At 44.5% G+C, this 25,408-nt stretch overlaps 2 long non-coding RNA genes across 2 annotated transcripts in view; both read right to left on the reverse strand.

Moving 5' to 3' along the window:
- Nucleotides 1-5,466: 5,466 nt before the first annotated feature.
- LOC137852950 (uncharacterized) lies at nucleotides 5,467-18,876 on the reverse strand. Its single transcript, XR_011094086.1, has 4 exons — nucleotides 18,783-18,876; nucleotides 16,301-16,411; nucleotides 7,381-7,429; nucleotides 5,467-6,413 (listed from the first exon to the last, which is right to left on the reverse strand). It is a non-coding gene; the product is annotated as an uncharacterized lncRNA (long non-coding RNA).
- A 2,915-nt stretch (nucleotides 18,877-21,791) lies between these two features.
- Nucleotides 21,792-25,408, reverse strand: part of LOC137853284 (uncharacterized) — a 49,003-nt gene continuing 45,386 nt past the window's right edge. The window contains exon 9 of the long non-coding RNA XR_011094368.1: nucleotides 21,792-23,631. This is a non-coding gene — a long non-coding RNA (uncharacterized lncRNA). The remainder of the gene's footprint in view (nucleotides 23,632-25,408) is intronic.

Raw genomic sequence — 25,408 nt, forward strand, 5'->3', positions numbered from 1 at the left:
TGTCCAGTTCAAATTTGCATAGCTCTGATGTTGGTCTTTTGTGTACCAAATTGAAGCATTGCTATTTCTCTGCATTTTCTCTCCGTAACACATATCCATACAATAAACAAATTTTAACAGTGTTTGATCAGAAGGATTTCTGCAACCCTTGAAATTTCTTCACAAAACACCAAAAGACATCACCAAACAAATTCAAACCTGCTTTATGCATGAGTCATCCTTCTACTCCACCGCGTCCCAAGGCTGGCAAACGCCTGCTGCATCCCACAGCAATAAAGCAACAGAAGTGACCAGGGCTTGTGCAGCAGTCTCACTGCTGTGCCTTGTGCCTAACGCTGCATTTCCAGCCACGTTCCTCCAGTCACTGTGTTCCTTCCATATGGCCACCCGGGCACGTCTCCATCTTATCATATGCTCCCTAAACTATTCCCCAGAGAGCATCTCCTGCTGGGGAAGGATTCCCCATGCCCACAGCTGGCAGAAGGGTTGACCTCCGGAGTCTAACACCACCTTCATGGTCCCCTCCAGCTTTGCCCAAATCGAGGTCCTGAGTTCTTATAGCTGGATAAATTCCCACTGCCCTTCTGCCTACACTCTGCCTTACATCAGGTAATTAGGTCAAGTTCAGCTCTGGGCAGCCTCCCAACATCCTTCTCAGTCACATACACACATATACTTATTGGGGACAGCAAAAAATGGCCGTGCCAAGTCCCCACGCACCAAGCAGCTGCCGTGCTTGCACCAGAGGGGCCTGCAGTACGTCTGCCTTCTCTGGATTTTGTAGTGACCCTGTGGCCATTTAAACCACGTGGAGCCAATCTCCAGCTCACTGCTGATAAAAAGAGATGCCTGTGAATACTTGCTAGGCACCATCTAGGGGCAAATCAGAAGGGCAGAGGGACCCTTGGTACATAAATCCATCTATGCAGTGAGGACACTGTGGTGCAGAGCCCTTCACCCACCTGGAAGAACATCTGCAGCTTTCTCCCAGCGCAGCTTCAGTGATTTTGGCACTGTCAAAATGCTTTTTCAGTCCTTTTCCCGGGGCATGCTTCTCCAACAAAAATTCATTTTAACAGAATTTGGACGTGTTATGAAAGAGCAAGGATGGCTACAACAAAACTGATAGCGCAGGCTCAATTTTCTAGAGGGCCAGCTTTCTACTACAGTTAATCATCTCTGGTGGCACCATGTATGAGCAGATCTGAGCTGGACACACAACTCAGAGCTCCTGACCAAAAGCCAGGCTGCAGCCCTCACCAAAGCACTGCACCGAGCTGAAGGTGCCCAGCTGTGCTTCTGGGCTGCCCTTGCTGCCACCAGGCAGCCTGACACAGGCATAAGCTTTTTTAGGATAGTGTTCCAGTGACTGCAGTCTGTCCTGAGACAGCAGGTGGGAAGGGTGTATTTGAAGCAAGAGCAAGTCACACACAACAGGGGCTAGCTGCACAACTTCACGCAGGAGTGGAAAGTACTTGGCCACTGCAGCAACAGGAAAAATACAAATCTTTCTTTGCAAACAGCATTTTCCTGCCTTATCTAGTTCATTAATAAGCCAATTTGTTAACTATCAGAATTAATTCTACCACATTTGCATCCTAATTTTTTTCTTTTCTACCATTCTGCACTGCATTACTCCCAGCTTCTCTTCATGTCTCCCAAGACGCTTGTTGCTATTCTCCCCTCACAGCTGGGTAGAGCACAGCCTGCAGCTCCCCTGAATGCTGATCCCAGCCAGCCACCAGCTGACTCGAAACAGCACCAAAGTGCTGAGTCTATCAGGACTGTCTCTGGCCAGTAATCTTTCCAGTTTTCATAGGAAAAAAAAAATCATTAGCTTTGGGAACTCTGCTCATTTGTCTGATTGATCAAGTTTGTCAAACAAGATCAGGAATTATTGGGAGTGGACGAAAGACCAGGCAATGATCACACCAGCCTTATTTCTTTAGGAAAAGAGTCTGAAACAGTACTGCTAACACTAGAGAGCTGTGCTAATTTACACTAGCCCATTAATCCTCAGAGTCCCTCCAGACCACTGCTGGAAAGCACATGGCTTGCTTCTAGCAATGTGCTGGCACGAGTACCCATGGGTACCTGACTCAGCAGTCCTTCACCGAGTGTGTAAATTACGGAACAATCAGTCAATTTATTCAAGTGCGGAGAGTGGTGAAATACCCACTTATACCTCTCTGTGTTATTGATCTTGTCATGCTGCCAAGCAGACTTGAAATGACAGCTGCGCAATCAGGACACGAAAACAAGAACTGCTGCATCAGACGTTCCTTCCAGAGGCGTATTTAGAAAAAGGAAAGCACAAAATTGCAGCAGCTGGGAGGTTACCAAGCACTCCCTCAATCCTGCTTAGCTTGGTTTGCCCATCGAGAGGGCACATGCTCTGCAACAACAGACATATCCATGGCTAATATGGTGATCCCAAAACCCCTCACATGCTGGGTTTAAGTCCTTCCACAAAACAGGCAGGAGGAATCTGTAGATAGAACAGGCTCTGTTCATTGTCCCCAGATGATCACTGCCCAGTTTTCCCTGATCATCCCAATTAAAAGCATTTCTAGATAGCAGAGATGTTGAACTGCAGGTTTTCATAAAGAAGATAAATCCTTTCTGCTTTGGGAGGACGGGAAAGAAAGTCAGAGAACTTTAGGATTTTCACTGGAAATTTGCCCTGGAAAGGCAATACTAGCTACTGGTTATGGTGCTGGCCTGCACCTTCAGACACTGCTACAGCTCTATCAACCTCAGTCTGGGATGCTTGACGCAGGAAGAAGTGTGTCTGAGGCACACGGCCTCCCCTGCTCCAGAACCGTTTCCTCGAGCATGTTCACCTGGGGCTCCACGTAGTGATCCTCTGGCTGATGGCATCAGAAGCCTGCGTGGTCCCACCTGGAGAAGTATGTTTTACTGTGCAGGAAAAATAATATAAAGAAACAATTCCTTCATCCAGAGCTTCAGCTGTCAGAGTATTCCGGTACTCTAAAATCATTCTTCTGTATTTAACAAATATATTTATCCATTTTAATTGTTGCAGTGTGACAGGGTGCTCGGTCCTGGCTGATAACCTCAGTTTTCATCTCCAACTATTTTGTGCAACTGCACCACCGCTGAGAAAGGGACCAAAACTAATCCTCACGCACGAGTTCCACTGTATTCACTTCTGCTTCTCCATTATTTGTCCCCATTACAGAATTAGATCAGAAAGCCCAGTATTTCCACCTCCATAACCTTTCCAGATTGTAAAACATTTTCTATCTCATTGAAAAAACTGGAAGATAGCTGGAGCATTAGGTTAATTAGGTAGTTCAACAGGGGGCAAGATCTGATCTTCTAGCATTTAAACTCTTGATCTTGCAATAAGTACTATTTTTTAAAGTCAAGGATCTTTTTATTATTATTTTTAATATCCCTTATCACCATAAAGTCCTGCAGTTAAAATGATTATTATGTATTCTGATACATGCTAGACTCACACAGCTCACTGGGAAGTGACAAAATTCTTGTTAAGAAGTTATCTAAATTCTGGAAGAGTGCCTAGAAGGACAGTTTCGTGTGAAGAACATATAACTGCCAAACATTAACACCTTCCCCCCCCCCCCCCCCCCATTAACCCTGTTCATACTGAATCAATCAGGAAGCCGAACATGCAACTGCTCTACTTACCAGCAGCTAGATTTGAGAAAGGAGGGCAGCAGCCAGAAATTGAAAGCCAATTCAAACACAAATTGTGTAGCACACCGATCAGCAATCCCATACCACAACATCACAGCTATCCCAGGCTCGTGTTAAACCCCTGCACAGAAGTGAGCACCCAGAGGAGCAGAGAGCTGTAATGGGAACAGGCCTTCTTCAGAGCAGAGAACTTGGCTACTCCCAGCTTTTGGACCAATACCTCAAAGCCTCCCAACTAAACACCTTGAGCTCTCCATGTCATCTTCTAGTCTACCCTACTACTATCAAGAAACACTCAGATCTTTTCCCAACAACCTTCCTAAATACCTATTCTCTGTAAGTCCTCCAACAGGTCACCCAGAAGTTGGAAATGTCCACGCATATATACGTTTTAAAAGCATCCTTTCTGTAGGAGGAAGATATTTTCTACGTGCAGGAAGACATTGTGCTGCACAACAGCTGTTTTGGTCCACAGGGGTCTGCAGCACTTGCTTTATTTTCTAAGTTTAGCCTGATGCATACTCTACCGGGCAGGAGAGCTGCATAGACACAGCGTATTTAAGATTTCAGCAGAAATTCTTTACCACGCAGATGGTGAGGCACTGGCACAGGTTGCCCAGAGAAGCTGTGGATGCCCCATCCCTGAAGCTCAGGCTGGATGGGACTTTGGGCAGCCTGATCTAGTGGGAGGTGTCCCTGCCCATGGCAGGGGCTTGGAACCAGAAGGTCTTTAGGGTCCCTTTCCAGCCTGAACCATTCTGTGACTCTACAGGACTCGTACAATTGACCCCTAGCCCACACTCACCCAGATCCCCAAACCAGCTTGGCTTCACAACAATTCTGTGGTGGTTTTCACAGAACTGATGAGCTGGAAATGAAGCCTGCTGGGGGCAGCTTTAGTCCTTGACCTTGGACAGGATAAATCTCCTAAGATGACTGCTTTCCTAGCCCTAAAACAACATGGTCTCACCATCCCCATTTATACTCTGTGAAGTCCTGATGAATAAAAAAAATCTCACCCTCTGAGGTTGGGTCTAGGCACTATTACTTACTGCTCACACTTACTTATCAATAATTAGGATAAAAAGCATAAATGCATCCACTCATATCAGAGATACATAATTTGGCAGCAGGGCAATAAGCAAATTAAATCAGACTGAAACATCCTTCAATTAATCTGGAGATCATCAAAACATTTGCAGTTCTGGATGTGCAAACACAACCTGCGCTTTTAGGAGTCTCATAGGACACTTAAAATTGCACTCTCGTTTTTCCTCAAGAGCTAATTTTGCCAATGTGAACTTTCTGAAGAGCAAGTTAACAGGACTAGCTCATTAGTCTGAGCTGCTAAAAAGCTCCCCGCCCCTTTGCACCACAGCCTGCCCTTGCTCTGCTTGTGCTGGTCCTGGAGGAAGGAGAGCCTTGCAGAGGGTGGGTACAGAGGAGGACAAAGAATCAACCTTGAGTAATGTTCTAGAATCTAGGTTCCCAGATTCCCCCAAAACCCTTCCCAAACTACTATATTGCCTTCCCTTCTAGATGTTAGGAGGAGGGACCGGCCCTATTCCCACTGGCAGAATCCTACAGCTCCCTGTGAGATCCAAGCACTGCCAAGGGCTTCCTTCCTTCCCTCCCAAACTGTGTGCTGCTAATAAAACCAGTTGTTCCCCACACACACCACCCCTACAATCCCCCTTAAAATCCTGAGGACCTTCTCAGTTTAGACCAAAGAATACAATCAATGGCACTTCGGGGAAAAAAAATAATCCTACAGCGTGCATCTTCACAAGGACATGTCCCTAAGCGAGGAACGTGTCTGAATTTACATTTATTTATGTCCTTCTGGGGACAAGCGGAGAAGAGTCACTTTAATCAGGCCTGGCTGGATGATATATAAGCAGCTTACTTGCTAAGTGAAAGTGCTAGGGGTCTGAGTTTTCTCACTAGCACGAGATAACAAATCTAGCACGCACATGAGAGCACTGTGTTGATAGCACTGTCTCTACAGCATGAATAGGTTTAAAAAAGCTTTCGGCCTGTTTGTGGTCAACTACATGTGGATTTAGCAGCTGCCTATGTTCAGATTTACTACAAATTAAACCTCATGACAGAGGGTGTAAAATAAGGCAGCCTGCAATATTTCAGCATCAGGCTTTGTGCCACTATATTTAAGGCTGTGGCAGAACTGCTTTCACCAGCATCCTTGTTCTGTGTCTGAACCAGAGATATTCATGATACAGCCAACAAGCTCACGGAAGCTTACCAAGAGTTCATGCCTTCCTCCCAAGGCTTTTGTTTTTTCCCCCCCAAAGGGAAACACCAAAAATGCCACAAGCTATGCAGCAGGGTCTCTATCTGTTTACATCCCTTCTTTGCAGGTTGCCTCTGGATTAGGCTATGACAAGTTTTATGGAGCGTAGTCTGAACAGTCTGAGCAGTTACCCCTTGCGTAGCTGGAAAACTGGCTCTTAACAGCGAAGCTGTCTGCAGAGATGCTGTACGGCTGGGGCACTGGCTGCAGCACACAGAGATGTCTCAGCGTGTCTTCTAATGAATGCTTTCTGAGGAAAAGGAAGCAAGCCCAGCAGGGCTGAAGCAAGACTAGTCCCACAGGGCAATTCCTTTCCCTCTCCAGCTTGTCTGGTGAGACTGAGCTGAGTCACTGGAATGAGAATGCAACATCCCCTGCCAGGCTGCTGGCCTCACTCTAAGCTTGAGTTCAGCTTCACCTACCTGCTGAAATAACAGAGGAGACCCTGTCCCCCTTACAAATTCACACAGAAGTTCCCTCTCCCAGTGACTTGTCAAAGATCCCCACATCCCCAGGATGGACAACTCAAACCACATCTCTTCCTAATGTATCCTGAGCCAGGTACTTCCCCAGCCTTACCCCATCACCTCCAACACCTCCTCCAGGAACATTTGCTAGCAAAACTCAGAGTAGGATTGCTCCTTTCACACATGCTCTGGTTAACCCCCTGAGGTTGGGCACCACTGCTGCTATATTTGGCTGAACGGGTGCTCTTTAAGATAGCAGAGATGAAGAACAATAGTGTTGTAGAAATAAACTGGGCTTCTTATCTCAACAGCTAATAATACCTCAGTCATCCCTGCAAGGCCATGAAGCACAGAGATCAAAGTAAGGTCCTGATAAGAGCATTCTCAGGAAAGATGGGAGTTTTCTAAGCCATAATTCTGGCTTGAGCAGACATTCCACTCTATCCAAAGCAGGACACTTGCTATTAAAATACACCTGACTCCTCACCCTTTAAAATATTCACAGAAATACAAAATGCACAGAACATTTCTTTACATTTTCTTCAATATTTCAGATGTGTTCGACAATCTAAGATCCTTATTGAAGCCGTGCAGAATTCCCAAAGATCTGTTTGTAACAATTTCACTCAAATCTGCACGTTCATTGGTATTCAGTGCACGTCACTATATTTAGTTTTCAGGAAATATGACATTCATTCCACAGCAAGACTGGGAAAGAAGTAGAAGAGTACCCTATTTCTTTATGATAAACCTGTTGCTCAAGTATTTCCATTGATTTTCCTCAATATAATACATTTCTAAATCACTGTAGGAATAAATCTAGGATCCAAAGCAAGAGGGAAAAAAGTTTTTTTCTAGCAAACCTGAGTTTGGTCACTCTATCAACCATTATGAAGAAAACAAAAAAATCCTTTTTACTGGCCTGATGAAGCGATGCACAGCAGTTCCTCAGATCTGTGTAGGCCACCTGCAGGTTAAACAAATTTCATCAGAAAGGCTTGAGAATGGCTTCTTGGGAAGTGAAAACAGTGAGACACTAAGTGTTCACAACTTCTGCTACCATTTGCCATTAATCACAGGCTTTCCCACTTCCAAGCCACGCATGGCAAGGTCTGGGGAGCAAATTTGGAGTGATCTTTTCCTTTTCACCAGGGTGCTGGGTAGGAGGCATGAGTTACAGGAGAGGACACAACAGCAACTCCAGCCTCCCATCAAACTTGGCCCAAGACAGCTCTGCACCATGCCAAGACTGACCCATGAGTACCTGACTGCAGGAGTGAGGTCTAGGAAAGCTCATCTGACACCTCAGGGCATGGAGGGAGAGGCCATCACTTCTGCATAAATGCCCTTTTTTTTTTTTTTTAATGGATACCAAACCTTATTCAACAGTCATGTGCTGCATAGTTAAACACAGGCCTGCCTATATGGGTTAGAGAACTGCTTCAAGTACTCCCTGCCATTTCAATATGCAACACAAACTTTCCAGCTCACATCTGCAGGTGCAATGCAGCACTAAGAAGAATCAGTGTTCTCAGCCTCCACTGGCTGCTTTTATTCTGTCCCCTTCAGTGGCCCTATAAAAAAGGTACACCTACAATTCATTCCCAAATCTGAATATATCACAAAAGCAAATGCAGGTGTTCCAGCTCATCCACATCTCGTTTTTAATTAAATCACCTACTCTGAAAACATTCAAAAGGTTAAAAATAAAATTAAGCCCATCTTAATTTTACTTGGTGGAGATTAATCATATGTACTACAAACAGAGATCCTCATTAGTACTGTTTACATTGCCCACCCATGACATGACAGAGGAGAGACAAGAAGTAATTTATTCTCACAAACACGCAAAAACACACACCTGAGTGTTCAGCACAAAATTCTGACCTCTGAAGCAAGCTCATTTAGAAATTACCACAACGGAAAGTTCTAATTTGACGAATTGCACAAGATTTAGTTCTCTCACTGCACCATATTACAGCAACTTTGCCACCCCCCTGTTGGTTTACACAAGCAATTTGCTTCTCTGTCTCTATCTGTGGCAGTGGTTTTCAATCTCAGCTCAAGGATGCATGGACTTCTAATGGACTCCAGGTGAAACTAAGAAAGCATGGACGCATAGTCTACATGGATCCAGATCTGGAGATCTAAATGGTCTGGCCTTCTTGGAAAAGATTTAGCATTTGAGAAACTGGGGTAGTTGAAAAATCACCTCCACAGTTTACCAGCAGAGGTTGGAGAGGCTAAGAGCAGCACCTTTCCTCACAAGATTGCCACTCAGAAGGCATCTCCCATGCTTCCCCTCAAGCCAGGATGGGCAGAGCTGTATTCAAATTTGATTCTCAAAAACACCACCTGAACAAAAATAATGGGATGGCCAAGTCAGACCTGCTGGAGCAGGTGCCTTGCTAAGCTACTGACTGCAGCACTTATTTCAACTATTCACCCATTCTTAATTACCTGGAGGCTGTACCCTTGCTCTCAACTCAAGCGACCCTCATAAATAACTCCCTGCTTTAAAGCACCTCATTAAGACCTGGATCTCCTTTTAGCAGTACTCCTATAAATCAACAGGCTTTCTACTAGAGTCAATAAACCACATGAGCAGGGGGTTAGTTCTTAGCACCTGGCTCTAATCCACCACTATTCTGGCTAATTGATATCTCTAAGTGAATAACTGTGTAGACATGGCCTTTGATGAGAAAGGAAGCTTAAATCTCAGAAAAACATTCCCAATTTTACTAACCCCGGCATCAGCCTTCCCAGAAAAGTTATCCTTTTCCAAGCAACAGAGTAGAGGTATCTTTTGACAAAGCTGTTTTCTGGTTCTTCTTTTTCTACCAAAGACTGGAAGCCAAAAGGGGCTGGAGAAAGTTAACTAGAGCTTTTCTTTGAACAAATCCTACTTACCATTGTGGTGGGAAAATAATTGTGGCAGTTAACAAGTCTGGGAGAGATGGAGACAAGGAGTCCATCTCTCCCAGGAGTGAATACTTGATCTTGTTAACATATGAGTGATAGTCTGGAGTCCATTCTTAGGTAGAATGGACTCCAGAGAGCCAGCACACCTGGCTGTATTAACATTGATTATTTTTTTTTCCCTTCACCTCTTTCATTTCTTTGAAACCATGTAAGTTGGGTCTCTGCAATCATCTGGCAGAAAACAGGGAAGCAGAGGGAAGAAACCTACCTGAGCTTTCTCTCACTATTATTGTAGTTAATAAAGCTCCTCTCTGACCTGTCTTAAATCGTGCTTGCATTATTACACGCTTGGAGTCCCAACATTTTCCAACACTATCAAGCCTGAAAACTCAGCAGCATCTTGCAAATGACCTTGAAAGGAAATGGTTTTACTTTGCCCGGCTCTGAGCAGAAAAGATTAACACTCTCTGCACACACCTCACAAAAGCTTTTTTAGCAGGCACAGCGGAGCTGAGTCCAATAAACAGCAAAGCCATGTTGTTGGCTTTTGTTGCAGACATCTATCAACTCCGTAAGACTGCAAGAACTTAAACTCTAGCCCCAGTCCTTCTCTCACAGATAACAGCAAACTTGAAAACACATCCCACCCAATGCCATCTCCCGCTCACTGTTTACAGTGTCCTAGAGAAAGGTAGGGCTGCTTTTTACCCCCAGAAAATACAGTAATCAAGGAAGGTTCAGCCATCTCCTGGACTAAGGCATCTCCAACTTCTCTTTTCCCTTTTCAAGGTTTCTTCAACTGTTTATCCAGGCTATCTAGGCATTGGGTGACTTCCAGCCCTGGGTAGCTGCAGTAATCATCTCCTGAGTGTTTAAACTCTGCCAACAGTCGTTATTAGTTATTTATGCTCAAAATTGATTTATTCTCAACTAAACAGAAAGATACTGATGCCAGCCATATTATTAACATACAAATGAAGCTGTATGCCTGATGTCAAGCTTGGGATACTCTTGGGACAGCACCTGACGCTAATAATCCAGAAGACAGCCTTGCAAGGCTCTACTTCAGCCATTGCACACAATGCATGTACATGCAAGCCCGCCCAGCAGACGGCCTTCCGAGCCTTTTCTCATTTAATAACAGTCTTTTAATAAAGAGTCATTTACTAAAACAGCCAATGAGTTATCTGACCACTATTTTTCATCTGCACAGCACTACACAGGAGAAGAGAAACACCAACTCTCAGAATAATCTTGGTCCAAGAGAGAGACACAAAGCTGGAATCAAAGGCCACAAGCTGCAGTTTCCAATGAAAGTGAGACCCCTTGTCCCAGTGGACCATACCTGGGTGCCTTCCTTCTAGCAAAAAAAAAAACCTCAGGGCCCCTCGGAACAGGTGATCTGAAAGTCTCTTTAGGCTCAAGGAAAGCTTCCTCTGGTAAGTAGGTGGTCATAAATCAATGGGCAGCTTTCTGACTAAGGAGAGAGAGCATCAACTTAAATGACACTGACAAACGAGTCTGTTAGATGTGCTTTGCTACACTGCCTTATGTTTAGCTTCCCCTGAAATTTAAATGCATAAGATACTATTAATAAAGAGAAGAAGCCAGCTGTGAAATGAAATAATTCAGATGCAATACTTGATCACAAAATTGTTGATACAATGCAGAGGAAAGCTTATTCAAACAAAAAGCCTAAGAAGACCTATGCAAAGCTATATCTAGGTGCAATACAAATCAGCTTGCCTTGAGCCATGCAGCATCCCCTGCAAAGAACAGCTTAACCATATTAATTGTAAGCTTTCATGAAGGACTCAAGAAGTTTTCTGTGCCACAGGTCCAGCCCCTAAAGTCATGACTACTGGTGCTTACCTGGTACCTCCCAGTAGAGTATCACCCACTGCTAGAACTCAACCCTTCCTTTTGTGGTTTTAGCATATACAGCTGGTGTGGCTTCTTCCTGTAAATCCTTCTCATTGACTTCATCATTGACTGCCAATACTTCATATCTGTTACTTGTTGGTACAGTTGAGGTAATAGATGGAAGAGAGTCATCCTGGTGCCACCAGTTACCAGAGACCACAATGCCTCCTTCCCCAAGCTGTTCTCTTTGCTGTTGATGCCCTTTGTCTGGTAGTCCTTGGAGGCCTCTGCCACAAAGCTCTAAATTTCTTCTTACAAGCTCAAGTAATACTCTACTTCTTGTCTCCCCTCCCTATTACAGCATAGTCTGACATTCTCCTGCAGCTCCTCCACCCCCTGGCCTGAGAGACTCCACCTGAGCACACCTAGCACAGGTGGATCTCCCACCCTCCTCCACCAAGGAGCATATGGGCTACAGATGTCACAACCCTCCACCAGACCTGCAGGAAGCTCAGGCTGGCTGGCCACCTCCATTTGTCCCAGACTAGCCCAGCCATGTAGACAGTTCTTGGCTGCTGCAGAGCAAGGCCCTCACCTGGTTTTGACCCCTAAGTTTGCAGACAATACTACATTAGGAGCAGCTTTTGACCCCTCAGTGGGTGGAGAGGCCTTGCAGAGAGATCTGCCAAAGTTCAAGAAGCATTTGGGCAATGAGCTTTAATTTTTAGGTAGTCCTGTGTGGAGCCAGGAGTTGGACTCAGTGGTCTTTGTGGGTCCTTTCCAACTTGGGATGTTCTGTGATTCTGCGACCATGTTCCTAATGATCTCAAGGCACTAGTTGGCATTGGAGATCTCAAGCTGCTGGGCAGGTTTATACAAGAAAACAGGACAGACACTCAGGACTGCAGCCTGAGACTACCAGCAAATGGAGAAAATGGCCGCCCTTGTCACATACAAATCACCACGGCACTCCCACAAGGCCAGCTCTGTGCAGCTCCCCACAGCTCGTACACAAGAATCAGCACTGCCCAACTCTTATTATGGCCTTCTGCCTGCAGCTACTGCCTCCATGTGCACAGGGTCTGTGTGTTGGGGCGCAGAAGCTAGAAAACAGAAAACATGGCTGTGGCAGGAAACACAAGGAAAGCACTCCCTGTAACCTCACCAACATCTAGAGAAAGTAAACTGGATTCCCAGCCTAAACTCTTTCCCTCCTTCTTTCTTCTACCCTCACAGATCTTCCCTGGTAGCAGAAATACCTGGCCATGATTCCTGATCTTATGGACAGCAAAATCCAACCCTACTTCCCTCACTGTCTTAGATCTGCATGGCTTTAATATTTTTTTTTTCTTCTTCTATCTTACTTGGTAAATCAATCATCAGTCTGCCTGCAGAGGAAAGTTACAGGCTCATTGCTGGAATTACACCAATTTCTAAGTTCTTCATTATCTCAGTGGTGTCTATTTGGAGAGAGCAAGCAACTATTTTAATACTGTTGGCGTTCTCAGAAATCATTTCTGGAGAGAATTTCTATTTGCATTAGTGTTACTACTCTGCATGGTTACTTCCCACAAGAAATATGGACTGTTTTAACAATGAGCCAGTCACCAGTTTTCCACCCAAAATGTGGCATGCAGTCATTCAAGGCTGATTCCTTTGGACCCATTTATCATCTGTGTTCTTTGCTTTGTAAGTGTTTCATTTTTCTTCCAGCTAAGCTCTATGTTCCTTCTTGGCACTTTAAAAAGATCCTTTTTTTTTTTTTTTTTTTTTTAAAAAAAAAAAAAGTATCTTGTCACTGCACATACTAAATCAGTTTTTTAAAACAAAGACATGGAAAAATCCAACATGACCACTTTTGTTCCAGAGGTCCACAAAAGTTTCCAGCTCTGTCTTCTACAGTTGGACTCCACAGATCCTCTCCAGTTACTCTATGATCTTTGTGGGTCCCTTCCACCTGGGGATATTCTAGGATTCCATAGGTCCAGGAAAACTCCTAAGGCAGTTCAAAGGGTCTTGAGCTGAGGGAAGAATGGCATTTTGTGGGGAGCTAAGGGCTTGAACTCTCAAGGGTCAGAGCTTCAGCCTGCCTCCTCTCACGTGTCACATCCTCACCATGCTCCGTGCCCACTCCAGGCTGGAGCTGGCAGGTCCTCTGCCCACTTCTGCTCCTGTCTGTGAATCTGTACTGCCATGCACCTTCTCTGAGAGGCCCTCCTGCATCTGCTGACTTGATATCTGCTCCCAGAGGGATAGAGATGCTTACCCCACCCTTCTGCGTGCCACAGTCAGAGCTGGCAACTGTCTGATGACACTTAATGGAAATTTGCTCCCAAATACAACATATCCCAGCAGGACTGGTCAGAGAATAATTCAGAGTAAGAGCCCACACTCAAAAGCCTTGGGGATGGGGATGTGTGCATTTCATAGCTTCCCCCTTCTTTGTTCAAGAGTGGAGGCATTGCCTGGAAAGACTCTTTCTGGAAGATACAAGGCAGTGACAAAAGACAGGCAAGGGAAACACTTGCAGTCCCAGTTCTCTGCCCTATCCTTTCATATGAACACACTCCAAACTAAGAAAACTAAATCAAACCATCCCTAAAACAATCAGAAAGATGGGAAAACATGAAAGTGATCCTGCAGAACAGAGCAATTATGGGACTTTCAGCAAGCTGATTATTGTTATAAAATCACCTCCCTGACAATACAGACGAGATGCATCTTGCTTTGATTCTGTGCTAGCTTTAATTCACTGTTACACGACACAATAGTCCATCTCCAATGGAGAAAATTGCTGTGCATTCTGCAAACTCCCATGAACAATAAAATGCAGTTTAGTCTCGCTTATTCATCATATCCCCATGACCTTGAGATATTTAAAAAGATAATGAAAACACCTGAGACCTCCAAGTCTGAAAAGCTTTATGTACATACAAATGGCTTGTTTTTCATCATGATGAGCTTTGTTCAAAATTAACAAGATGCCTATGATGCATACTGAAAAGCGAGAGCAACAAATAACTAATAAACATCGTTTCCCAGCATAGAAAACTAGGTTACATCTACAGTAATTTTTCCCAAACTTGAGGATCTTCTGTTCTGACTTTCTTGTCCAACCCTTTCTATAAATAAAAATTCTAGAGAAGGCAAAGAGCTCTTTTTCTCCTCCGAATGAGGCAAATACCTTTCCCAGCCTGCCCTGTACCCCTGCAGTTTGTCTGAACATCCCACTGACCCCCATGTATTTCACAATCTGTCAGTGACATCTTTTCTTCCAACTCCAACACCAAGAAAAAGCCCCAGCTCAGAGAACTAACTGGTAGTGGTGGTTCTGGTCAGCTCAAAATACTCTGTAGACTACATGACTTCAAGAGAAAGCTTTCTGGGACTTTTGTCTTAGAAGATGCTAATATAACTAAGCAGGGTCCTATTGTACAGCAGCTTTAGACTGAGGTGCCTCACCGGTGTCAACACCAAACTAAAGCTCCAGCCCATACAACAAGCATCCTTCTGCAAAGGGAATGGGATACATCTTTAGGGACATGAATACCTTCTATTTGCTGTCTGCCTACATCTCAACATCTTTCTCAGAGCCCTTCCTGGAGCAGGAGCAGAGTCAGGAGGCTCAGGGTTCGCATGGTGCATGCCTCCAGCCAGTAAGTATATGCATCTCCCCAGTACAGTGAGTTTCTGTGCCAACCCCTTTATTTGAATGTCAATAAAACTGATAAAAGACCAGATTATGGAATTTGACAGTGTGAAAACAGGAAGTCTCCTTAACCAACCAGAAAAAAAAAAAAAAAAAGAAAGGATACATTGAATTTTCTAGTAGTATCTGATCATCTCACCTGTCAGCAATTAATTTTTTACTTACTAGTACTTTTCCATCTCTGACATTTTTAAAAAGTCACTCATCAGTCTGGTTTGCTAGAAATGAAATATTTGCCTAAGCCTCCCCTCCTCCAACATGTATGAAATTTGAGAGAAAAATAGCCATTCCTCTGTATGTCAGGTTGTAAAAATAATTGTTCATTATTCCCATTTGTAAATTTTCAACTGATTTTCATTTTAGAGTGCAGTACTGCCTCCTACCTTTGAAGTAAATTGATCTTATCCCCAGTACAGTGTGGTTCTGGTTGGATAGCACTTCGCTTCTTTGCCCTACTGTAGACCTAAGCAGGGTTGAAGCCTTGCAGAAGACACTGTATTAAAGGATTTAGGCAGCAAGAACAGACCATGCCTGCCCTACCAGGTCTCATACTTAGGGCTTGAGCAGCCTGTAGGTTTGCATGAGCTGCTGCTGCAAGGGAACCTGCTGGTAACCTCTTAGTAAAAACAGCTGTTTTATTATGCCATTTGTTGTTGGTTCTTTCTTACTGAGCTCTGGAAAGAGTCCTATACTACAAGCACACCTGGTGCAGAACACCAGGTCACTGTAAACAGGGTCTGAAGACCATTTCCCTGCTCAGAGTCTGCTGAAACTGTCTTTTAACACACTCTGAGATGTGGCTTTGAAACATGGAAGTTTCAGTTCAAAATTGTCTCTTTGCAGAGCCAGGGCTGCACGCTAAAGCCTTTGGGCCAGGACATCTTGTTTTCCTGTGCCCAGCAGAGTTTGTGGGAGCCCTGGAGTCCCCACTATCACAATGCACACTGCTTCTGCATTATTTTACGGGCTCTGACAGTCCCTGAATCAGTGGTGACAAGCTGGTGGCATGCCAGTGCTGAAGAGCACCAGTGCATCGCAGATGACACATGAGGGCAATGAGATGATATATATCCCATCTGCAGTTGGCCTTGCTGCTCCTGGAGAGGAAAGGTGCTTCTGTCATGATGCAGCCCAGAGCATTATTTCACGTTTGTATTACAGGAGGCTGAGAAAGCACCAAAAGGACAGAGCCCAAGTCCTCACTGAGGAAGGATGGAGCAAAAAAAGACATGTTCCTCTGCGGCAGCAGAGGTGATATACATCATATTGCAGAAAAGCCTGGAAAGAGCTGTGCCCATTATCACTGGCAAGTTATTTAATCGCAATCAACTTGTCTATCCTCACCTTCAGCTCTGCAAACAGGCATCACCATTGCTGGAGAAGGGAGCTCATGAAGGGGGTGTCACAAGGAAGGCTCTCGCAGAGAGAGTTAGATTCATGTATGTGTTGTCCTTTCTATAAATATAAAGAGATGAAAGTTTGACTTTGAAAAAAAGGCTGTGGAGTTAGCTGGCAAGTCCAGATTTTTTTTCACAGGTCATGTGGGAGCACCTGAAGCTCTGTGGTTGCTCCTGTGGCCTGCTGCTGTAGAGCAATAATGGATAGCTTCTTGCTAGTGACTGAGATGGATGGGAAAGCATGTCATTTATGAGGTTATGTTAATTCAGCTCCACTAAACCTCTCTGGGGACCAATAATATTGATTTAGGATTTTGTTCTAATGACAGCTGAAAGGTGTGAGCCAGAAGAATTGTCTGTGCCTTGCCAACTGCTTCCCCCAATTACAACCTGCAACAGCAGCCTTGAGTTCTTGCTCCTTTTTCACCTTGAGCCTTAGGACAGGATACTGCAGGGAACTGAGATGCATCTCTGTTTCCTGCACCTGCACCAGGGCACCCAGTGCCACATTCTGGAGTGACGCTACACAGGTAAACTGCCTGCTGTGGGTACCACACTATGATTTTTACATGCTCTGAAAGTCAAATTTGAGTTGCATCTTCAAGTGCAAGTCAGCCCTTAATATAATCAAGCAAAATCTTGCCACCTGGGTTCTGCAAAGCCCATAGCTTTGTGGAGTAGAGGTGTTAGGAAGGAAATAAAACAGACCAAAAAAAAAAAAAAAAAGCAAGCCCTGAACCTAGCATTTCTCCTAAGGGTGCAGGGAATTTGTCCTGTGGGGAAGACTATCCAGGGGCCCTATGTTTTAGCAGGTCATGTTGAGGGATAACTGCTTGTACCAAATACAACTGCACAATTTCCCTCTCTCCTCACAATTAAGGGGAGTGATAGCTGTTTCACTGCTATATCTGACCCTGATGGGCATTCTGGGTTATTCCCACCTTGTCTGAGACAACATTGCCCTGGCTCCTTCACATGGCTGGTACATTCTTGAATGGTCTGAGTGGTGTGTCCCACTGAGAAGGCACCTCTGACCTGAGCCTGAAATGCCAAAACAGCTTCCCTTTTGTGGACAAGGATGCCTTTATTTCTTAGTAATTTTTGTTTATTTGTTTACCAGAGTATGATTTTATCCTGTTGTGTTTCAGCTTAGTGGCTTAATTTGACTTGTGAAATTATTGCAGCAGGAGAACTGGACATGACACACCAGTATTCTCTAATAAAAGGAACCATCAAAGCTCTTAAAATTTAATCCTTCATTTGTGGGAAGCTAGCTGAAAATAAAAACTCAGCGGAATTACAATGAAACAAAGGATTACAGGCAAGCTACAACCATGTGTCCCACTTGTTTTACACTGTTCCACTTCTCAAAGAACCCCCAAGCCCCAGATAGCTGATCTTACAGCCAGCGTATCATCTGAGCAGCAGAAACAGCTACTGCACAGTCATATGGGGGGCTTGATGTTATAAATACTCTCCTTAGGATTTTTTTCAGATTTGCAGTATCTTTTTCCTTCTGAAATCCCCACCAAGGTGTTTGATGTTGTCTGCTACTTTTCCTGAAAACACATCTCTTCTTTGAGAATAAGAAGCGTTAATCCCTTCTGCATGAGAAGAAAGTTTTCCAGACATTGAAATAAGTATAACTGGTGCAGAGCTACTTGGCTGATTCGGCAGAAAACCAGCAGCTGTGTCTTGCAGAGAATAAATGCTTCCCTTTCATCTCTACTCAGAGGTCTAATGCTGATCTCTTTAATACCACCATTGCTGACTGCTTTCTTACTAATGAAACCAGCTCATGGAGGAGAAAGGGAAATTTCCTTATGCAACATGCTGCCCACAGAAGCACAGGTGGCCATCTCTGATCACACTTTGAAATTCTCCCTGGCAGTTTGTGGGCAGCCCCTCTGATTTTAACACAAAATCTCTTCACCTTACCCTGCTTTGTCTCTTACTACTGCGAATAGTGAAGGACAAAAATTGGATTCATCTTGTCTTGTACAGCTGAGGACAGCAGGGTTATCCTTGTGCTCAGAGAGATCTTACTCCGTAAGATTTTCCTTATCCAAACCACACTGTTGATCACTTAATCACCTGAATTAATTGGTGGAAACTCACTTTGCTCCAGAGACCTCCCCAGACCTGTAGTGAACTATGGAGAAGGTGACTAGACCATGATCAAACCCCCTACAGGGAATGTTATGAAGAAATTCCGTGGCCAAAAAACACACCATGTTTTTTGTTGTCTTGCTGGGCTTAGTACACATTACAGAGACTATCAGCTAAGGAGCTCTAGGAAGCTCTGAATCAGTAGAAAAAAAACAATCAGTCATGTCTTGGCTAGGTAAAGAAGAGCTCATCCAAAGTCTGTAAGACTTCACAACCTTGAAAGCCTAGAAAATCCCCTTCTTTAATAGAGGTAGCCTTACCTTCTTTAAGCAAGGCTCTGCATGGCTCAGCCCTGTGGAAAGAAGACACACTGTCCTGATGATGCTGGACTCCATATCGCATTGCAGGTTTCAAGCTGCAAACAGAGATGCTTACAAGCAGCACTTTTTATTAAGGGTAACGCCATCTCTTCCCAAGGAGGCACATTTGATCTGATATTCACGCAGCTGATTTTCATCCCTCATTTGTGCTTAGTTACTCAGATGTGCTACTAAAAACTGGTACAGCTGTGCCAGGTTTGTAAGTCTGTACTTACACTGTAGTCTCTCAACACAGGGCTGCAATTTGGTAAAGCAGCAGAAAGAGATGGGAAGGCATTGACAAATGAGAAGGGGGAAACGGCACTGTGAGAATAGCTGGTAGGCTGGACTCATGGCAAGGAGGCTGTGCTGACCTCAGGTGTTTGAGGGAAATTCAGGCTAGGAGGGCTGAAATCCATCTCAGACTCACAGCAGACAGCAGGCAAGGGGTCTCAACTCCCAGCTTTTCCTCCCAGCTCAGACATTGACCTGCAAGTACCTACAATTCGGGACTGAAAGCCAAAGATAAGCTTCAGTTTTCCCTTACTGCCATGCAGAATGTTGTGATAATACTCCCAGCAGAATATTCTCAATGTTTCCTAAACTTAACACTTCATCCACAGTACAGTCTTGTGTCTCTTTGCCCCTTGCATTCCTTTGCCACCTCAGCATCTTGAGCACCCCAGCATTCTTGAAGCCCTTCACATTGCTCTCACTGGCTTTCTTAGAAGAAATCTTGAATGCGGTTCTTTGGGCTTGGGTATTTTAAAGCATTTAAAAGTCCCTTTGAAGCTGTGAACCTCAGGGTTTCACTGTGTAGCAGCAGAGATGAGATGGCCCATGCCAACATAGCTTTTAAATCAGAGTAAGTATTAAATCAGCCTGAGGAGATGCAATGCCCAAGGCATCAGGCACATCTCACGCAGGGCCAAGTTCACTGCTGGCATGAAGAATCTTGCAGCCCTTGCACTCCCTTATAAACCTGAGATCCCCAATGTGTCCTGCTAGGAGGGCAGCTCAGAGCCATGGCAAAATTTAAAGTATGCAACTACAAAGCTAGGAAATTATCGTCTAGAACATTCCTCTAGGCTACTGAGTGCCTTTGTTTATCAATGCCATAAATGCAGGAGAAAGAGAAAGGGGAAATCTCACTTCATTTAGTTGACGAAATTCTGGGTAATTTAGTTTAATGTTGCATTTTGACGAATAACATGCCCATCTTGGCACAGGAGGCACAGTCACACGTTGCAAGAGGAGGTCATGGAGCAAGACTCAATCAGCACATGTGAGGCCAGCAGGGAAATGAACTACAAAGGATGCATTTTTTGTTGGCAATCCCAGTAAACGCCTGTCTTTATCTTTCCATCTGTAAATACCACCAAGCATCTAACCTCAGAGCATATTGTGCCAGGAAACAGGGGACAATACCAGCCTGAAGGTAAATATGGTAAAACTCAGGAGAACGCTAGGCTCCCAGACCCTAAGGTGGCTCCTGACAGCTGTGTTATCTTACAGGGCCCTGCTCCCTTCCCCTGGGGTGCAGCCAGCCCTCAATGCTCCCTGGCAGCAGGAGAGGTTGGGAGATACTGATATAAACAGTGTTTGCACCATACCCAACTCTAAAAGCTTTGGGCAACCACGATCCTCCAGAAGAGCCCTGGTTACTCCTCCTTGGCATGAAAGGGACACAAAGGTATCCCCATGCTCACACACAGTGATTTTTCAAGCATGTTTCCAGTGCATCCTGCAGTGTCCTGAGCAATCTTGCAATCTACAGCTGGCAGCAGCTCCATCAAAGGCATGGCTGAAGCATACGGGAGCCCTGCAGAAGGAGCAGATGAGACGTTTGGGGGCCTTAATTCCTGGGAGCCACATCTTGGTCTACAGCCAGACCTGACAAGACGCTCCCGTCAGTGCTTGACCTGACAAGCATCAGTGGTTCTTGTCTGTGACCATTATCTCTTCAATATAAAACAGTGGGAAGATTAAATAACCTCCTGAAAATGCAGCCAGGTATGCTGCTAGGTCTTGGAACAGCCCTTATGGCGTTCTGGCTGGCTCTGCTTTTATTCCATTTCCTCTGCTGGCAGACAGCATGGCTCGTTGTGCATGTGAGCTCATTCAGAAGTGTGGCATAAATGAAATGCACTCAGCTTTATGGGATATACAAGAGCCCAGATGTGCCAGGACCTTCAGTCATTTTACAGGGTTCCAAGCAGATGGAGCAGGTGCCAGTGAAAAGCTTTGTTTTCCTCTCTGTCTCTCTCATTTCCCCCATTTTTCAGAGGTTTCTTGGGAAAAGAAGTAAGCAAAGCACTGAAGTTCCCTATTAGAGAGTCAATCAGCTCAAAGTCTGCAAAAACTTGCAGAGAAATCCTCCTGCACACAGCTTTTTCCTACATGGAAGCTTCTCCTCATAAGCCAGCCCAGCTTAGTTCTGCTCTGCCCAACCTCGAGCACAAGCACGGGGCCATCCCGCACCACTCCCAGCTCCATCCTCCCTCTTTGTGAGGAGCAAGCTGACAAGTGGCAGCACACGCTCAGCTTCTCTGCAAGCTTGCAGGCCAGCACAGCATTTCTGTGGCTTGTTGAACTCCCACGGAGTGAGGGATGTAAGTCACCTGCCAATCAATCCCGGCTGTAGCCAGGTAATGAAGCAGGAGGACAAGCTGCCGCAATGATCCAGGTGGGAAATGTTTAAGCTGAAGTATACTTCCCCAAAGCCATCATACTTCCAACGATTTATTCCTTTCTAGCAACCACAGGACTGTGAAATCAGCATGATCTAAATAAAGCACGCGGATAAAAAAGAGGGGCAGAAAAGCTGATAAGGAGAACTGCCCAACCTTTTATTCACATTAGCAGCTATATGTAAATTCTTGTAACCCCAAGCCCAGCTCATTAGCTCATGCTGGTTGTATACGCTGCACATCAGCAATACGGTAACTCAGGCACAGCACAGGACTTTTTTCCAAGTAACTTTATTTGTTTGACATGTTCCAGAGCAACTCGTATGCACCAGGTGTGTTGCTTATATCTGGCAGGAGAGGACACAAGTGTCAGGTTATATTTATCAGGGAATGCAGTGCTACTGGAATATAGAGTGCTTGAGATGATAGGCAGTTTCGCTTCTTGTTAATGCTATTGAATACATTTTCCTAGTAACCAGCTTCTGGATAAAAACTTCATCTTGAAAGTTGTTGCAGAGCCAAGAGAAAAGGGTCTACAATGAAAAGGACTGCAAACGGAGCCTGTTTTTCAGTGTCTTTAAAATGCAGATTAGGATCCCGTTTCCCAATTACCCCCTCTGTCTTTCCTTATCACAACTGCTGCTCCAGTAAAAAAATCAACATCTTTTTCTATGATTGTGCAAATTTTTGTCAACAGTAAGGAACTGATGGCTTTGTGTGCCTAGTTATAAGAATAAAACACATCTTCCCCTCATGAAAACCTTCTGCTGGAACTGAAAACAACTGCAGATGGACCTGAATGCATACCTGCTTCTGTGAACAGAAACAGCATTAATGGTGGGTTCTCTTGCTTCAGTTCCAGGTGATTCAGTAATTTTTTCAGTTTAAAAATGTGTCATGGGAAAGAAACCTCCAACATCATAGCTTACCCCTAAGAGACGACAAAAACAGTTATTTACACACCTGAATCTCCAGGAATGCAAATGTGGGACTATCTGCTATCTTACAGGGGCACTTCTCAGAACAGCTACCATATTGCAGAGGTTGACGTGTACCAGCAGCAGACAAGTAGAAATATATGGGCATCAAGTCACTTTGACACCCTCTTTAGGGATTACAGTAAACGTGTTTCCGTATGTACAAACATACAAACAAAAATGTAAATGGACACATCTGTGCATGCTTACTATACGCCTACTTTTAAACCTCCCTTAAATGAAATATTGGACTTGATAGAAAAGAAGGTAAACTGCACAAAGATTTCTAATAAATAAACAATATGATTTTTTCTCCATGAAGTTGTGTATGATGTTGTATTTTGTTGGCAAAATACCTCTTTCACCAGTTGTCTCTTGATGCTTTTAGCAGTTTTCAATGACTCATCCAAATTGACAAGGGGCATAGTATTCTTCCATCACTTTAAAAAGCTCAGGGTTCATAGAGTTCAATGGGGTGACCAGACTGCCCCGTTGGCCTTTATGCCTCTGACTTTGAGTCAGCAAAGAAATGAAGCAAACACTCAGCATTCGGTGAATTCAAGATAAGCAGGTATTTGAGTGCTACACACACCTAGACCCTTAACAACTTCCCTAGACATGGTCTTAGGCAGAGTTTCACATAACTGTATGGGCTGGCTTCCCCATGTGGCAGGGAAATTTTGACGAGTTGAAGTCTTCTACAGTCTCTATCTCTCCTTACTGTCTTCCCAGCTTGCTTGTCAGCAGTATTTTTGCGCTATGCTTGTGACAGGGATTCAAAATTGCTGTAAAGCACGGCAGCACAGTTATTTTATCTGTTAACCATGCAACAAAATTAAGCCTGTGACATTTTTGCTGGGGTAAGCTGGAGGAGATAGCAGTATCACCTCTGGCCTACTCTTCTTTCTCCTAACTCCTGCATTTCCTCTGATATTTTCTTCTACTGTTTTGCTCTCTGTGAAAAATAAAAATAAAATGTCATTTTTATTTTTTTTCCTAAAATGCTCCTAACCTAAATCTATCAGTGTGGGATAGCTTGTGGGAACTTTTGTGGGAATTTCAGCTCATTTTTCATGTGGCCATTCCCACTCTTAAGAAAAAATGTTGTCCTGGGTACACGAGACAGAAGGACTGGAGATTTGTCTGCAGAGGAGCAAGAGAGAAGTTATCTGGACTTGAAGCGCTGTGAGTCACAGAGGTAGTGTTTCCCAATCTTTCCATTTCCAAAGCAGTTTGGGATCACAAATAACATCCCCGAAGATATCTTTTTAAGGCACATTTTCCCTCCTAAGGCATCTTTTTAAAGCACATTTTCCCTCCTAAGGCATTTTTTTAAAGCACATTTTCCCCCTTTATCAGCTCTGCAGAGTCCAACCGATGAGCTGTTGTACTCTGCGTGACTCATGCGCATCTAAGGAGATGCCCTCCAAACCCAGGCGAGACGTGGTTATGCTGTGCTGCTCCCAGTCACAAGCAGAAGGCAAAACTGGGAGAGAAAAGTGTTTTATGATTCGTCTCCAGAGAGAGTATCTGGTGTTTTACAGGAGATAGAGAACCGTAAGAAGCAATACGCACCCTAAATCATTCTTTTAACAGTTAACTGGCACCAGACAAAACAAAATGAGATAAGTATTACAGAGTTTCAAAGTTAGCCACAGAATTATCCAGAACAGCAGTTAGTTCACCTCTTCTGTAACAAGAAACAATGAAAATGGAAAAGAAACTGGGAACCACAGTTGGTTTTTAAAATGAGTTTCTACAAGGATCACTTAACTTATAAAGAAAGATGCAGTATAGGCATGTGCTTAATGTATTTTTATGTCTTAGCACCTAGCAAAGAGAAGGAAGAAAAATGAACTTTGCTTTTTTCCATCATTCTTTAAAGCAAACCCATCCACGTTGAATGAGAACTAACAGTCAGGGTTAGTTGTCCGTAATTCCCTGGGAAGTGGCCGTACAGAAAGTCTTCTCACTGTCTGTGAAGGAAAATGCCAGCTTCTCTGGAGCTGGAAAGCTGTAGCCTTTTTAATTCTGGGTTAACTCACCTGATTTGGGGAAAACAAGGCATAGTTTCATATCTTAAATGGCATGGGCCTCCAAAGGCTTTGCTCCTCTGAAAACGTCCTGACCAGCTGTGTCTCTGAGACCAAATTTATGTCTACTTTGATGTCTCACAGGGGCTGATCTTACACTGGTGCCTTAATAAAGGCCGCTCTATCCCTGTCTACCTCGTTTCACAAAATTTCAAGGTATTTGGTATCTGTCAGACCACTGCCAAATCTGGCTAAGGTTGGTCAAGAGACTCGAGTGCTCTGAGGTGCAGCTGACTGACAGACAGTATGATCATACAAGCCTTGTTTCCTAGGAAACCATGCTAAAACCCGGCATATTAAGGCACTGCCTCTGAAATGCGTAGGCTGTGTCAGGAGCAGGCCAGAGATGTGTTTGCCTGTGACAATCCATGAGCCTGATTTTCAGCAGTTGAAAATCAGGCAGCGTCGGCTTTCAAGGCATCGGAGAGAGGCCCAGACATTGCTGTGCCGAAGGTACATTCTTAAAATCTGTTGTATTGCAGAGAGGTGTGAAAAAATAAAAGCTGCTTAGCTGAGCTGAGGCTTTTCTTGGCCACTGAAGGAGATCTGCAGATGTTAGCGTTAGTAAACCTACCAGCCCCCCTTGCTGGAGCCCTCATGTCTCTGACATACAAGCGTAGGGCAACATGGCCCACACCCTGTGCTGTAGGGTAGAAAGGAGTCTCAAGGACAGGCCGTGTCTGCAAAAGATGATCCCTCATGGGGCCTTGTTGGTCCCAAAGTCCCGATAAATAGCTCAGCCTTCACTGCCAGCTGGGGCCACAGTCCCCAGATGTTTCCCAGTTTCCCATCCCACATCCCCACGCGGCAAGGGCCACAGGAGAGGG

Source organism: Anas acuta, chromosome 3 (assembly GCF_963932015.1).
Source record: "Anas acuta chromosome 3, bAnaAcu1.1, whole genome shotgun sequence".
Taxonomy (NCBI): Eukaryota; Metazoa; Chordata; class Aves; order Anseriformes; family Anatidae; genus Anas; species Anas acuta.